This window comes from Balaenoptera physalus (assembly GCF_965194825.1).
Source record: "Balaenoptera physalus genome assembly, chromosome: Y".
Classification (NCBI taxonomy): Eukaryota; Metazoa; Chordata; class Mammalia; order Artiodactyla; family Balaenopteridae; genus Balaenoptera; species Balaenoptera physalus.
This window is the reverse complement of record NC_138904.1, coordinates 11,237,560-11,252,542: the sequence shown is the minus strand read 5'-3', so window position 1 is coordinate 11,252,542 and position 14,983 is coordinate 11,237,560. Positions and strand designations below refer to the sequence as shown.

Here is a 14,983-nt window from a genome sequence, read left to right as displayed (position 1 = left end):
GAAGGGTGAATGTAAACAAATAACTCATGTTCAAGACTGCAAACAGTGTTGGTCTAATTCAAGACACAGGTTCTGAAGATGTTCTAGGTGGGAAATAGATTTATTTGTCCTGCTCCAGTTTGGGACCTAGATGGCTTGTTGTTTTTGTTTTGTTTTGTTTTGTTAATTCTGTAGAGTTGAGGGAAAAACATTAGAAGTTATTTATTTGGAAGTGATGATAAGAAGTCAAAGTACTAAAGATTCACAAGAGAATAATCAATTTATTAGCAACTGCTTACAATCTTCTGCTTTATGTGAAAGGAAATTGAATGTCTCTTACCATTAGGAGTATCTTAATAAAGTCACAATCAGCATGTTCATTTTTCTTTGGAAGTCAATTTCTTAATGAATAGCCTATACACTCTTAAGTGAAAAATACCCAGTCCTACTCCCGGGTTGGTAGCAAATTCTCAGCTGCCTATATTATTCTTTTAATTGAGTTTCCTCTAGATTGTATGTAAAATCACATTGCTTCAGGTTTATTTGCAGTATGTTCTGGTAATGCTTTGTCTGACCACGCTGGGTGCAAATACTGATAGAAGAGTAGCATAAAACCAATGGATAATATCAGGTTATGATGAACTGTGTGGCAATTAATGAGTAACAGCAATTCAATAAAGATTTCCCACCCAAATGCCTAAATACCAGTATCATTATCATATTTTCTAAGAAACGAATGCTGTAGTGTAGGGTTCTATGGCTCCACTTCCGTCTCTTATCATTTCTTCACTTGACAACTGCAGTTTCACTGCTGACTAGCAGGAGAAGTTGATGGCAGCATACAGTAGAGTGATCAGGATAAGCATCAGTACTATATCCACTGGATAGGAATTTTTAAAAATTTTGCTGGGAACATAAGTTTCACTTCTCCCAAACTCCAGCCATTCTGTCAACAATGTTATGGAAAATATATATAATAAAAAGGGCACGCTCTTCAGCTTCAGAGATGTGGTAAAAAGTACCAGAATCACTACACGTGAGGTAATCTCCAATCAACAACGTATCATAAGGCAGATGAATTCTATTGGCTGTAACTTAATATTAGTGTTGTACTTGATCTGGATGGCCAATATATTGCAGTGAATAGCCCCATAAGTAACTGATATTGGGAAAAATGTCATCAGCAATGTTATTAAAAATAAACATTGAAATATTAGATAATATTTTCATAAATAATAACAATGTTCTATCATAAAGCTGTCATTTTAAAGATACATCCCTATCAATCTACCCTGTTTATTGGAGGTTAAAAATGTATTCACTTATTCAAGAAATAAGTGTCTATCAAGCTTCTATAATCAGAGATACAGAAAATATATTCATATGAACTGTATATTCTTCCTGGAAAAAGAGAAAATAAACAAAATACGGACAAACATTTACAAATACATACATTCATTCTCTGACAGGAAAGAATAGCACAGATGAGATTAGAGAGATAGAGCTGATCTGATCCTGCAAGGTGTGTGATAGAATAGGAAGCAGTTTAAATTTTATTCAAAGTGAAAGCCATTAGGAGTCTCTGAAAAAGGAGCTTCTGAAATAACTCTGTTCTTCATAGAAACCTTAGTTTAAAAAAAAAAAAAAGCAAGGGTACCAAGTAGGAGGCTAATTTAATATGGATCATGCTTTAGATCTCAGTGATAGCAGGAAAGAAAAAATAATTTGTGGAGTTAAAAGAAATCCTAGAAATATACAGTTTTGCTGACTGAAAGTGTAAGAGGTGTTAGAGAAGGAGAAGAATCAATAATTTAGGAATTTAGATATACATGTTTTTCACGATTATTATGAGAAATAAAATATTCCACTAGCAAAATTAACTTTATTTCAACACTATTCTCTCAGAAATCAGACAACTAAGCACATAAAAGATAATCAAGAAAATAAACGAACCAAATAGTCTGTTTAAATAATTTTACATTAAATTTGGTTGAAAGGAACAGTGAAGATTCTTTTCAAATGTAAGTGTGCAACGTACAAAAACACTGATTTCTCTAAAAACACTCTCCAAATGTTGCAATTAAACCAGAAAAGAAAAATAGACCAAATAGTCATTTCTCATATAAATTAAAAGAGCAAATCAAAATTCAAATTGCACACCATTTAGAAAATGAACAACACTCTATTCATACTTTGAGAAATTCTCAAAATGAAACCCTAAAAACATTAACAAACTTAACTGCATTTATGAGCAAGCAAAATTGAAAATGAAAATAAATGAATATAAATGAATAAATGAAAATAAATGACCTAAAAATTCAAACAAACAGAAACAAAATTTAAAAATTAAAACTCCATAGCAGAAGAAAAGATTTAATAACAAAAAAGATATTAGTAAATTACAAAATGAATTATATACATACATTTGAAAAGAGTACTAAGAAACAAAGATAGATATTGCCAATACACAACTTTAATAATACCAAAAACAACAGATCAATAGGAACTATACAAGGTCATTGAAGAATATTAAATACAATTCATATAAATTCTTATAATATCTAGCTGAATGTTTGATTTTAAGAAAGATACATAAAAAATTGATTAAAAATGAGTCAACTGTCTAACAAAAAAATTAAAAGGAAGTTTTAAAAAAAATCTGTCTCTAAAAGTTCATATGCTCATCTGGAGAAATTCTACCAAACTAGAGTATACCTTCGTAAGTCATTTAACCTTTGAAAATAATATAAACAAGAACAAATATAAAAAATATAAATTAAGTGGTCCCATGAACTTTGCCAATATTTTAAGTATTTGAAGTGTATTAAATTCACGTAATTTTCAGAAGTCTAGAAATAGGTATTTAAATTTTGCCCTTTTTAGATATAACAAAACAGGAATTAAGAAACTTGTCAAAAATTATTCAATTGTAAGAGAAAGAATGAATACACAGATGCAGACACACTGTCTACAGATCCTATTTGTACAGTTTCTCTGCTTCTATTGCTATAAAGCTATTATAACTTTAAAGATGAATTACTAGAATAATATAAAAAAGAAATTCAGAGGTCAAACTCCACCTTTGAATTTCCCAAATATAAATTTACTTCACATACATTTATTTTACACAGGTTAAATTTTCTTGAAAATATTTTCTCATTATAGAACCCATAAGAGAATATTCTATTTCAAAACATAAATATTTACATCATCCTTTGTAGAGGCTTCATAATGTTAGGTTTATTTATCTCTTCGTGTTTAATCACTGAAGGCTTAATATAACTAAGTGATCTAGGATATGTGAAAACGTGTATCTAATTGGTTTTCACTCCAGTTTCTATGTCCTCTTATCACCTATTTCTTTGAGAAACTCAGTTTTTTTTGGCCTAAAAATAGGTTTTATATTTAATAGATATAGTTTACCATGATTATTAAAAGTTTCAAATCTGTGGCTATTCCTTCCTATTTTGTTGTTCAGATAAACTAAAACTATCTTTCCTTGTTCAAAAAAAAAAGTTAGAGGCTTCCCTGCTGGCGCAGTGGTTGATAATCCGCCTGCTAATACAGGTACACGGGTTCGAGCCCTGGTCTGGGAAGGTCCCACATGCCGCGGATCAACTGGGCCCATGAGCCACAATTACTGAGCCTGTGCGTCTGGAGCCTGTGCTCCGCAACGAGAGGCCGCGACAGTGAGAGGCCCGCGCACCGCTATGAAGAGTGGCCCCCGCTCGCCGCAACTGGAGAAAGCCCTCGCACAAAAACGAAGACCCAACACAGCCAAAAATAAATAAATAAATTAAAAAAAAAAAAGACAACAGCACCCATTAAAAACAAAAAGTTAGTAAGAAAGTTTAATATTGTAACTGTTTTTCCTTTATACCTGTAAATATAAATATAATTCCAGATAACTTCTCATAATGTCAAATGACATCTTTGTGGTAATGTACTATAATTTCTCTCTTTGTATCTTTGAATTATGTTTTATTCAATTTTGTATTAATAAAGTTTGAAAAACAAATGACTATTTTCTTTTAAAAATGTTTATTGAACATTTCCCTCTTAAATGCTAAATGAAACAGTCTAATTTTATTTTAGCTAATTAACTTCTATCTCTTTAGTCATTCTCTTTTTCAGTCGTTCTTCTCTTTTACTGCTAAAGCTATTAGAACAAAATGTATACATACCAGTGGCTTTTTTTTTTTTTAAACAATCATCACCACTATCTAAACATAAAACATTTTCATCACCTTAAAAAAATTATTCTGTACTCATTAAGCAATTAATCTCTCCCCCCCCCCTTTCTCAACCCAAGGAAACCCCCTATCTTGTGTGTGTGTGTATATATATATATATATATATATATATATATATATATATATATATATATATATATATATATATATATATATTTGCATTTTCTGGACATAAATGGCTGGCAGTATTTGCTCTAGACTATCCTCAAGGTCTGTACAACAAACACCATGGAAATAAAGACTATATCTCCTGGGGCAGAGGATGGGAAAATTTATCACCCTTAAAAATTCCAGGATTTTCTAAACTTGGGAATTCTCAGCAGTGATGCAAATTCACATCATAAACTGCATCTACCTAGGTCCATATATATAACGTCCCCAAGGGCTATTTGCACAAAGGCGAACATTATCCCTCTTGGTGTGCTGTAAGTAATAGACCCTTCACAGTGCTTGGTATTAATCAACTACAATTCTTCTACCTCTTAAATTCTTAATTTCACAACTATTTTACCTGCAATGTTGACCTATCTTCAGAAAAAAATTCAATGCCAATGATATTTTTGTAAGTTAATAGTTATCAACCTTAGATAAACATTTAATCCTATTGGGAAATTCTGCTACACATTAGCTTTTTTTTTCCGACGTGAAATTGCAAACTCTCAGCTAAACTAAAAACATGGGAATTCTTATTAATTTTTTATTTCCTTTTATAAATGCCTTTCAAAACTAATGCTCAATCACCAAAATCTGTTGTCTATGTATTACACAGCCCTCAAATCTTTGCTTATAAAATAGATTAGAAAAGGATGATGTAGATAAAAAACTAGAGCAAGTTAGTGAAATTAACTGTTAGAGAAAGAGTGGAGATCTATATGAGTAAAAAAATAAGCAGAAGAAAATTATAAAACTTCAAGTGAATTTAAAGAATCCTTGATTTGATCTTGTATGACTCAGGTAGCCATGTTAAGGTTTTTGCCAGAAGTGTTATCAACAGTCAAATTTATATTTAAAATACTGTATTTCTTACCAAAAATAAAATTATCTTTGTCATGAAAGTCAAGCAGTTACCTACTAAAAAACAATTATATAAATTAGAAAATGAAGTTTTCATCCCAGCACAAATATTGAATATAATCAATATTTTTACTTCCCTATTTGTCCACAATATTTTTGGTTACAGATTTGTCATAATAAAATTTACATACCATATACTCATCCTATGAAAGTGTACAAGTCTTTGGTTTCTAGTATATTCAGAGTTATGTGGCCATAACCACATTCACTTGTAGAACTTTTTGATCCCTCCATACAGAAACCGTTTTCCCATTTGCTGTCATCTCACTTTTCTGTCCAGTCCTTCTAACCTTATGTAACCACTAATGTAATTTCTGCTGTTATGCATTTGCCTATTCTGAACATTTTATTTAAATAGAATCACAGAATATGTGATCTTCACTAACTCACTTCTTTCAAATAGCATAATATTTTCAAGGTTCATCCCTCTTGTATCACATATCAATACATCTTTCCTTTTTATGTTCAAAAAAATAGTCTATTGTGTTTGGATAAACACATTTTTTTATTTCAGTTGATAAACATTTGGGTTGCAAATGCATGGAAATATGTTTTCACTTCTCTAAGAGTAGAATTGTGGTTTATATGGTAGTTCTATGTTTCACCTTTCTAAAGAAGCTACTCCATTTTAAATTCCCACTAGCAATGTATGAGAGTTCCAATTTTTCCACATATGCACCAACATTTGTTGTTATTATTTTTAAATTATTTTTATATCCATTCTAGACAGTTTGAATTGTTGGCTTCAGTATCCATCTCTCCAGTGTCAAATTATGCTGAGCAAGTTTTCATGTGCTATCTTCTTTGGAGAAATGCCTATTTATCTCCCTTGCTCATATATTTTTGGTAATTTTCTTCTCTTTAAATTGTAAGAGTTCCTTAAATATTCCAAATACAAATATTTTTCTCCCATAGAGTGGGTTGTTCCTTTCACTTTCTTGATGGTTTCCTTTGAAGCACAAAAGTTTAACTTTGATGAAGTCCAGTTTAACTATTTTCTTTTACTGGTTGTGTTTCTGTGAGATATCTAAGAAACCACTGCCTAATCCAAGGTCATGAAGGTTTATGTTTGTATTTCTTTCAAGAGTTTTATAGTTTTAGCTCTTAGATTTAGGTCTTTGATTAATTTTGAGTTAATTTTTGTTTATGGAATGAGATAGAGATTCTATTTCATTCTTTTTCTTGTGAATATCCAGTTGTCTCAATATCTTTTCTTGAAAAACTATTCTTTCCCACTGAATTATCTTGGGTCCTTTGTTGAAAATCAATTGACCTCAAGTAGTCAAGTAGATGGGCTTATTTTTGGACTCTCAGTTCTATTCTTTTGATACATTCTTATGCCAGTGCTACACTACCTTGATTGTTGTAGATTTGTAGTGAGTTCGGAAACTGGGAGTGTGAGTTCTCTAAATTTTCCTTATTTTAAAAAGTTGCTTTGCCTACTCTAGGTCCCTTTAATTTCCATGCAAATTTTAGAAGAAGTTCGACAATTTTTGTAAAGAAGTCAGCCGGAATTTGAAAGGGATTGCTGAATCTCTGTATGAATTTGAGAGTATTGTCATCTTAATTTTGTGTTCCAGTCTATAAATATTGGATACCCTTGCATTTACTTATGTTTTCTTACATTTCTTTCAATAATGGTTTACAGTTCTTATTTTATAAGTTTTGCACATTTGTAAAATGTATTTTACAAATAAATGTATTTTGTTGTTTTGATGCCTTTGTAAAATTGTTTCCTTAACTTTATTTTTGGAATGTCCTTTGTCAGTCTATAGAAATTTAATTGATTTTTGTACACTGGTCTTGTCTGCAACTCTGCTGAACTTATTTATTAGTTCTAAATCTTTTTAATGGATTCCTCAGGATTTTCTGTAAACAAGATCATATCACTTACAAATATATATGTGTAAATATGTATATGTGTTTTCATTATACATAAGTATGTATATATGTGCAATGTATATGTTATATATACATATAAAATATGTATATTTTTACATATCTATAATATTATATATAATTTATAACATAAAGTTAGGTTTGTTCATTGTTAATTGCAAAATATTCCCAATTATTTCTAAAAATTTTGTTGTTTATCAGTCCAAATGACTGATGTGTTAATCTCATGAAAATTGTTGGTTTCTCAAAATCACTTTGTATATTTATCAGTTTTGCTTCATGTGCATATGGAGACAGTGTTATTGGGCATTTGAATTTGATTGTTATAATCTTTTTGAATAGTTCTTCAGCCTGCTTATCCCTTACATTAATTTGAGGCTCCAAATTAACAACCATGCCATTTACAAGAGTTCTGAAGAAAACAAAAATTCTTATCAATTAAGATGAGTAGCATTAAGAAACTACAAAAAAAAAAAACCCACTATTTATCATACATTTCCTAGTCACCTTCCCACAACTTAACCCCCTCCTCCAAAGTCCAAACTCTCTTCCTTTGTCTAGTCTCCTCACCCTTTGTTAAAATGGGATATAAGTCCCTTAGTCTAACAACCTGATTGGGGTTTGCACTTCTTTTCTGTGAAGCTCCTGTGAGCATACAAAAATATACTTTTTTTCTCCTGTTAATTAGGTTTTTGTCAGATTAGTTCACAGACTCTATGTACTGAATCTAACACTTATAAAGAATCCTTAAAACTCAAAAATAAAAAGACAACCAATCCAATTAGCAAATTAAAAGAGACATTTGACCAAAGAGGATAGTCACATGGGAAATAAACACATGAAAAGACATTCAACATTATTAGCCATATCACTGCATACATATTAAAACACCTAATATAAAAAGTAGTGACAATAGCAAATGCTGGTGAGGAGGCAGCAAAATTTGGATCACTTATGCATTGCTAGTCATCATGTAAAATAATACATTCACTCTGCAGAAGAGTTTGGCAGTTTCTTATAAAACTAAACGTGCAGTTACAACAAATCCCTGCAATTTTACTCTTGGACATTTGTAAAAACTTGTTTTCGGAAAACCTGTACATGAAGGTTTACAGTAGCTTTATTCCTAATAACTAAAAACTGAAACTATCTTATATGAACTTCAGTTGTGAACTGGCAAACAGACTGTGGTATAGTCATAGAATCGGTACTACAAAGCAAGTAAAAGGAGCTATTAAGTCAGGCTATAGCCTGTCTTAATTGGATGAATCTCCAGGGAATGATACTGAGTTTAAAACGTTAATCTCAAAAGGTCACATACAGTTTGATTCCATTTAAAAACATTCTCAAAATGAAAAAAATTATAAAAATGGAGGACAGATTAGTGATCATCAAAGGCAATGTACTGGAGAGCAAAGGGAAGTGAATGTGTCTTTAAAAGGTCAACAAAGTCAGGTAAGAGGTTTGGGTGGCAGAGGGATGGCATTTTAGATATAGAGGTTCAAAAAAAGCCTTTCTAAGCACGTATTATTTTTGTAGACATCTAAATCATAAGTCATTCTTGAGGAAAACTAGAGGAAAGTTACATACAGGTGCTGAAGAAGGGGATACCTAGCATGTTAAAATAAATATTAATGCAGGCGGTTTGGCAGGATCAGAACACATGAAATAGTAGTACCCCTATTCCCTTAGTAGTAGGAAATGAAACAGTATGAATAGTAGAACATGAAGTCAGGAAGTATGGTGACTGAATTTCACAAGAGTACCACAACGAATTATCATAAATTGGGGCTTCAAACAACAGAAATTTAATCTTTCACAGGTCTGGATACTAGAAGACTGAAATAGGAGAGTGGCAGGGCTATGCTCCCTCTGAACACTCGAGGAAGGAATCCTTCCTTGACTCTTCTAGCTTCTGGAGGTAGCTTGCAATCCTTGGCCTTTTTTCGTTTGCAGCTGCATTACTACAGTGTGTGCCACTCTCTTCTCATAGTGTTCTGTTAACTTCACTTCCTTCTATGCGTGTTTGTGTGTGTGTCCAAATTTCCCTTTTATAAGAACACTAGTCATATTGGATGAGAGCTCACCCTCTAATGATCTCATTTTAACATAATATCATCTGTAAATAAGGTGACTTTCTAAAGTACTGGTGGTTAGAGGCTCAATATGTCTATTTTGAGGGGCTGCAATTCTACCTGTAACAGTGAAGGATTTTTAGGTTATTTTTATAGACCACTTTTAAAGACTGACTGCATTATGCAGAGACAAACTGAATGATTCTGACAAAATTGCAGGATTTAACTTAGATTTTAACAGAATCCCTGTGGCTACTGTTTGGGGAATAAACCATAAGGGAAATAAATGCAGATATAGCAGAGTGAAAAGACAGCTCCAATAATCCAGGCAAGAAATAATGGTGATGATGCAGACTGTTTTTAGTAGAATCTTCCCAATTTCATTTCCTTTGACTAACATCTCTCACCAAGACTATTTTCCTAACTTTACTAGTCTTCCTGATTTCATATTTATTATTTTCTCTATAATTTTTCCTGCTGTTTTTAACCTTATTTTTTCATTTTGTATGAAATATTTATCAATGCTGCTGTAAAACTTGAGCCATTGCCATTTTGCTGTTCTTAGTTTTAATGTCCATTTGCTAATCTATTTTTAACAGATCAATAACATCATGGAAGTTCTATCAAGTGTGTTGATTGCCAAAGGATAGAACAAGTACATTTTATTTTATTTTCTCCTTTGCCTTGGCACAAGTTATAAGCTTATCTTAGTCTGAAAGCTTTCAAATGAGATAAGAAAATGTGATGCTACTTAGTTGTGGGAAGAGACACCTTTATCTTTAGAGAAATCTGCTCCTTAATTTGGACTGAACAACTTAATATGAGGGATTTGAAGGTTTCTCGGGATTTAACAAAAATTATTTCCACTGCAGCGAAAATTCTTCACTTTGTTACAATGTAGTAGCAGTATAATTTTATTAATTGGTGCATATATCCCTTCTGCAACATTTAAAACTCATAAGATAGATTTATCTCAATGAATAGTAATAACTGCCACGGAAAACTCACTGACTCAACATTTGCAAATACAACTTTTTCTTATTTTTTTTCAACTACGTGAAAACCACTTCATAACTTTTACTTACCAGACCAGTTGCACAAAAGTATTTGCCTTTCCCACTACCGCTAACAAATTACATTTTTCCCCTAATGCCTTTACAATTATTTCATCAATAGGCTTTTCACATTTTTTACTTGTATAACTATTTAATATTGTTTTTCTCTCTTCTTAGGCATTGTTATTCTTATGCATTCATTTATTTAGATAATTTAGCATTATCTATTTTTAAAATTGTTTTTATATCATATATTTCACACACTTGAAACCATTAGTATTAATTCCACTCCATTAGTATTATCCCTGTGGAAAGTGATCAAGTTCCCCTGAAAAATATAATACAGATAGAATGATTGATTGATTGATATAGGGAAATATAGCTATAGATATATTCATTTGGTTAAACTGTATGTTTTTCTCCCAATACATCTACATAAGCCCCATAAGACAGGATAACTCATTTCTTCTTATGGATGTTTTTCCCCAATTTCTACAAAAAACACTTTAAGTACTACATTCCATGCTTGAGAAATATTGTTTATATTCACCAAAGTCATTTATGTTACTTTTCCCTGAAATATATACCCTAATATAAAAGTATCAAATTAGATGCCAAATCCACCTTTTTATGTAAGATATTATTGTCAGGATTATCTACCAATGCATTTTGTTTTGTGTGTCTACAAGGACGAAAGTATTTTTTACTTCAGTTTTCTCTAGTTCATACACCTAAATAATTCTTCATGATTTTCAAATAAATTTTGGCTCGCACCTAAAATTAATTATAAGTTCACTCCGTTTTTTTGTGTTTTTTTTAAAAAAACATCTTTATTGGAGCATAATTGCTTTACAATGGTGTGTTAGTTTCTGCTATATAACAAAGTGAATCAGTTATACATATGCATATATCCCCATATCTCTTCCCTCTTGCATCTCCCTCCCTCGCACCCTCCTTATCCCACCCCTCTAGGTGGTCACAAAGCACCGAGTTAATCTCCCTGTGCTATGCAGCTGCTTCCCACTAGCTATCTCTTTTACATTTGGTAGTGAATATATGTCCATGGCAATCTCTCATTTTTCCCAGCTTACCCTTTGCTCTAACCGTATCTTCAAGTCCATTCTCTAGGTTCTTCATGACTTTTTTTTTTTTTGAGATTCCATAAATATGTGTTAGCATATGGTATTTGTTTTTCTCTTTCTGACTTACTTCACTCTGTATAACAGACTCTAGGTCCATCCACCTCACTACAAATAACTCAATTTCATTTCTTTTTATGGCTGAGTAATATTCCATTGTATATAGGTGCCACATCTTCTTTATCCATTCAACTGTTGATGGACACCTAGGTTGCTTCCATGTCCTGGCTATTGTAAATAGAGCTGCAATGAACATTTTGGTACATGGCTCTTTTTGAATTATGGTTTTCTCAGGGTATATGCCCAGTAGTGGTATTGCTGGGTCATATGGTAGTTCTATTTTTAGCTTTTTAAGGAACTTCCATACTGTTCTCCATAGTGGCTGTATCAATTTACATTCCCACCAACAGTGCAAGAGGGTTCCTTTTCTCCACACCCTCTCCAGCATTTATTGTTTGTAGATTTTTTGATGATGGACATTCTGACCAGTGTGAGATGATATTGCATTGTAGTTTTGATTGGCATTTCTCTAATGATTAATTATGTTGAGCATTCTTTCATGTGTTTGTTGGCAATCTGTATATCTTCTTTGGAGAAATGTCTGTTTAGGTCTTCTGCCCATTTTTGGATTGGGTTGTTTGTTTTTTTGATATTGAGCTGCATGAGCTGTTTTTAAATTTGGAGATTAATCCTTTGTCAGTTGTTTCATTTGCAAATATTTTCTCCCATTCTGAGGGTTGCCTTTTCGTCTTGTTTATGGTTTCCTTTGCTGTGCAAAAGCTTTTAAGTTTCATTAGGTCCAATTTGTTTATTTTTGTTTTTATTTCCATTTCTCTAGGAGGTGGATCAAAAAGGATCTTACTGTGATTTATGTCATAGAGTGTTCTGCCTATGTTTTCCTCTAAGACTTTGATAGTGCCTGGCCTTACATTTAGGTCTTTAATCCATTTTGAGTTTATTTTTGTGTATGGTGTTATGGAGTGTTCTCATTTCATTCTTTTACATGTAGCTCTCCAGTTTTCCCAGCACCATTTATTGAAGAGGCTGTCTTTCTCCAGTACATATTCTTGCCTCCTTTATCAAAGATAAGGTGACCATATGTGCGTGAGTTTATCTCTGGGCTTTCTATCCTGTTCCATTGATCTATATTTCTGTTTTTGAGCCAGGATCATACTGTCTTGATTACTGTAGCTTTGTAGTATAGTCTGAAGACAGGGAGCCTGATTCCTCCAGCTCAATTTTTCTTTGTCAAGATTGCTTTGGCTATTTGGGGTCTTTTGTGTTTCCATACAAATTGTGAAACTTTTTATTCTCATTCTGTGAAAAATGCCAGTGGTATTTTGATAGGGGTTACATTGAATCTGTAGATTGCTTTGGGTAGTATATTCATTTTCACAATGTTGATCCTTCCAATCCAAGAACATAGTATATCTCTCCATCTATTTGTATCATTTTTAATTTCTTTCATCACTGTCATAATTTTCTGCATACAGGTCTTTTGTCTCCTTATGTAGGTTTATTCCTAGATATTTTATTCTTTTTGTTGCAATGGTAAATGGGAGTGTTTTCTTAATTTCACTGTCACATTTTTCATCATTAGTATATAGGAATACAAGAGATTTCTGTGCATTAATTTTGTCTACTTTACCCAATTCATTGATTAGCTGTAGTAGTTTTCTGGTAGCATCTTTGGGATTCTCTATGTATAGTATCATGTCATCTGCAAACAATGACAGCTTTACTTCTTCTTTTCCAATTTGGATTCCTTTTATTTCTTTTTCTTCTCTGATTGCTGTGGCTAAAAATTCCAAAACTATGTTAAGTAATAGTGGTGAGAGTGGGCAAACTTGTCTTGTTCTTGATCTTAGTGGAAATTGTTTCAGTTTTTCACCATTGAGGATGAAGTTGGCTGTGGGTTTTTCATATATGTCCTTTATTATGTTGAGGTAAGTTCCCTCTTTGCCTACTTTCTGGAGGGTTTTTATCATAAATGGGTGTTGAATTTTGTAAACAGAGAATATTATTTAGGACAAAACTGCCATTAAAAAATGAGGTGAAATTAAGGCTTTCACCAGATAAAGAAAATCTGTTAGTGTCCTTACATTAGAGCTCCTCTAGAAAATATAACAAAGAGAGTCCTTCAAGGTGAAATAAAAGGATAGTATACAGCAATTCAATATAAATATCAATATAAGGTTCTTCAGTAAAAGTGAACACATGGACAAATATTGTAACCTGAATTGTAATTTTGCTGCATAGAATGATAAAATGATAAAAATATTTTTAAAATGATAAATATGTTGATAGTTATATAAACATGTAATATATGACATCAATAACACAATGAGGTTAGTGGTAGAAATGAAAAGGATTAGAGTTTTTGTCTGTGATTGAAATTGTTATCAGTTTAAAATAAATGTTATCCATTTAAAATTGTTATCAGTATAACTTTAAGAATTTTTTTTGTAATTGTGATTAACACAAAGAAAATATTTACAGAATACACACAAAAGGTAATAAGCTAATCAAATCATCTCACTATAAAAAATAAATGGAACACAAAGGAAGGCAGAGGAAAAGGGGGATAGAAAAGCTACAAAACAATTAGGAAACAACAAAATGGCAATTGTAGTCCTTCTCTTTCAGTAATTACTTGAAATAGAAATGGATTAAACTCCCCAATCAAAAGACACTTAGAAGTAAACAACAAAAAATCAAATTACCCAATTAAATGATGGGCAAAAAACTTGTATAGATATCCATTCAAAGATGATATACAACGTCCAGCAAGCTTAAGGAAAGATGCTCAGCACCTGATAATCAGAGTGCAAGTGAAAGTGCACCTGATAAGTGCAAGTGAAAACTGCAGTGAAATAATACCTAACAACCAATAGGACAGGTCCTATAAAACAAAACAGTAAATAAGTGTTGTTGAGGATGTGGAGAAATTGGAGGCCTTGTACACTGTTCCTGGGCTTACAAAATGATGCTATTTCTGTGGAACAGAACTTGGAGGTTCCTCAAAAATCTTTAAAATATAACTACTTTAGATCAACATTATATTCTTAATGAACTGCATGTGCTTTTTTTTTCAAATTTCTGATATGTTTATCTTGGTAATTAATGAAATCTGCAGTATTCAGGACATATTTTTAATACAAAGAACAGAGTAAAAGAGTGATTCCTAAATGTCTTTCAGGTTATAATACTATTTTGGGAAGGGGTAATTTCTAACCTATTGATCTTTCTAATCTAGTAGTTCATATTTGACAGGGTAATGTAATTAAAAGTTTTTAATGTAATGAGAGTAAAGTGGTTCACATGGCAGCTGTCATACTGCCATGGCTAATTAGAACAAACTACATTGCAAGGAAATTACTAAAGAAAGACAATTCCACTTGCACTTAGAGTTAAGAAAAAAGTTGTCAAAACTGAGTGAACTCAGAGAAGACTTTGAGAAGATGGCGGAAGAGTAAGACATCAAGATCACCTTCCTCCCCACAAATACA

At 32.0% G+C, this 14,983-nt stretch overlaps 1 pseudogene across 1 annotated transcript in view; it reads right to left on the bottom strand.

Annotated features, from left to right (window-relative positions):
- Positions 1 to 502: 502 nt before the first annotated feature.
- The window catches only part of LOC309653397 (XK-related protein 3-like), a 37,581-nt pseudogene continuing 23,100 nt past the window's right edge, over positions 503 to 14,983 (bottom strand). The window contains exons 4-5 of the transcript in view: positions 1,040 to 1,168; positions 503 to 925 (exon numbers count right to left, since the gene is read on the bottom strand). The product of the transcript in view is annotated as an XK-related protein 3-like (transcript). The remainder of the gene's footprint in view (positions 926 to 1,039; positions 1,169 to 14,983) is intronic.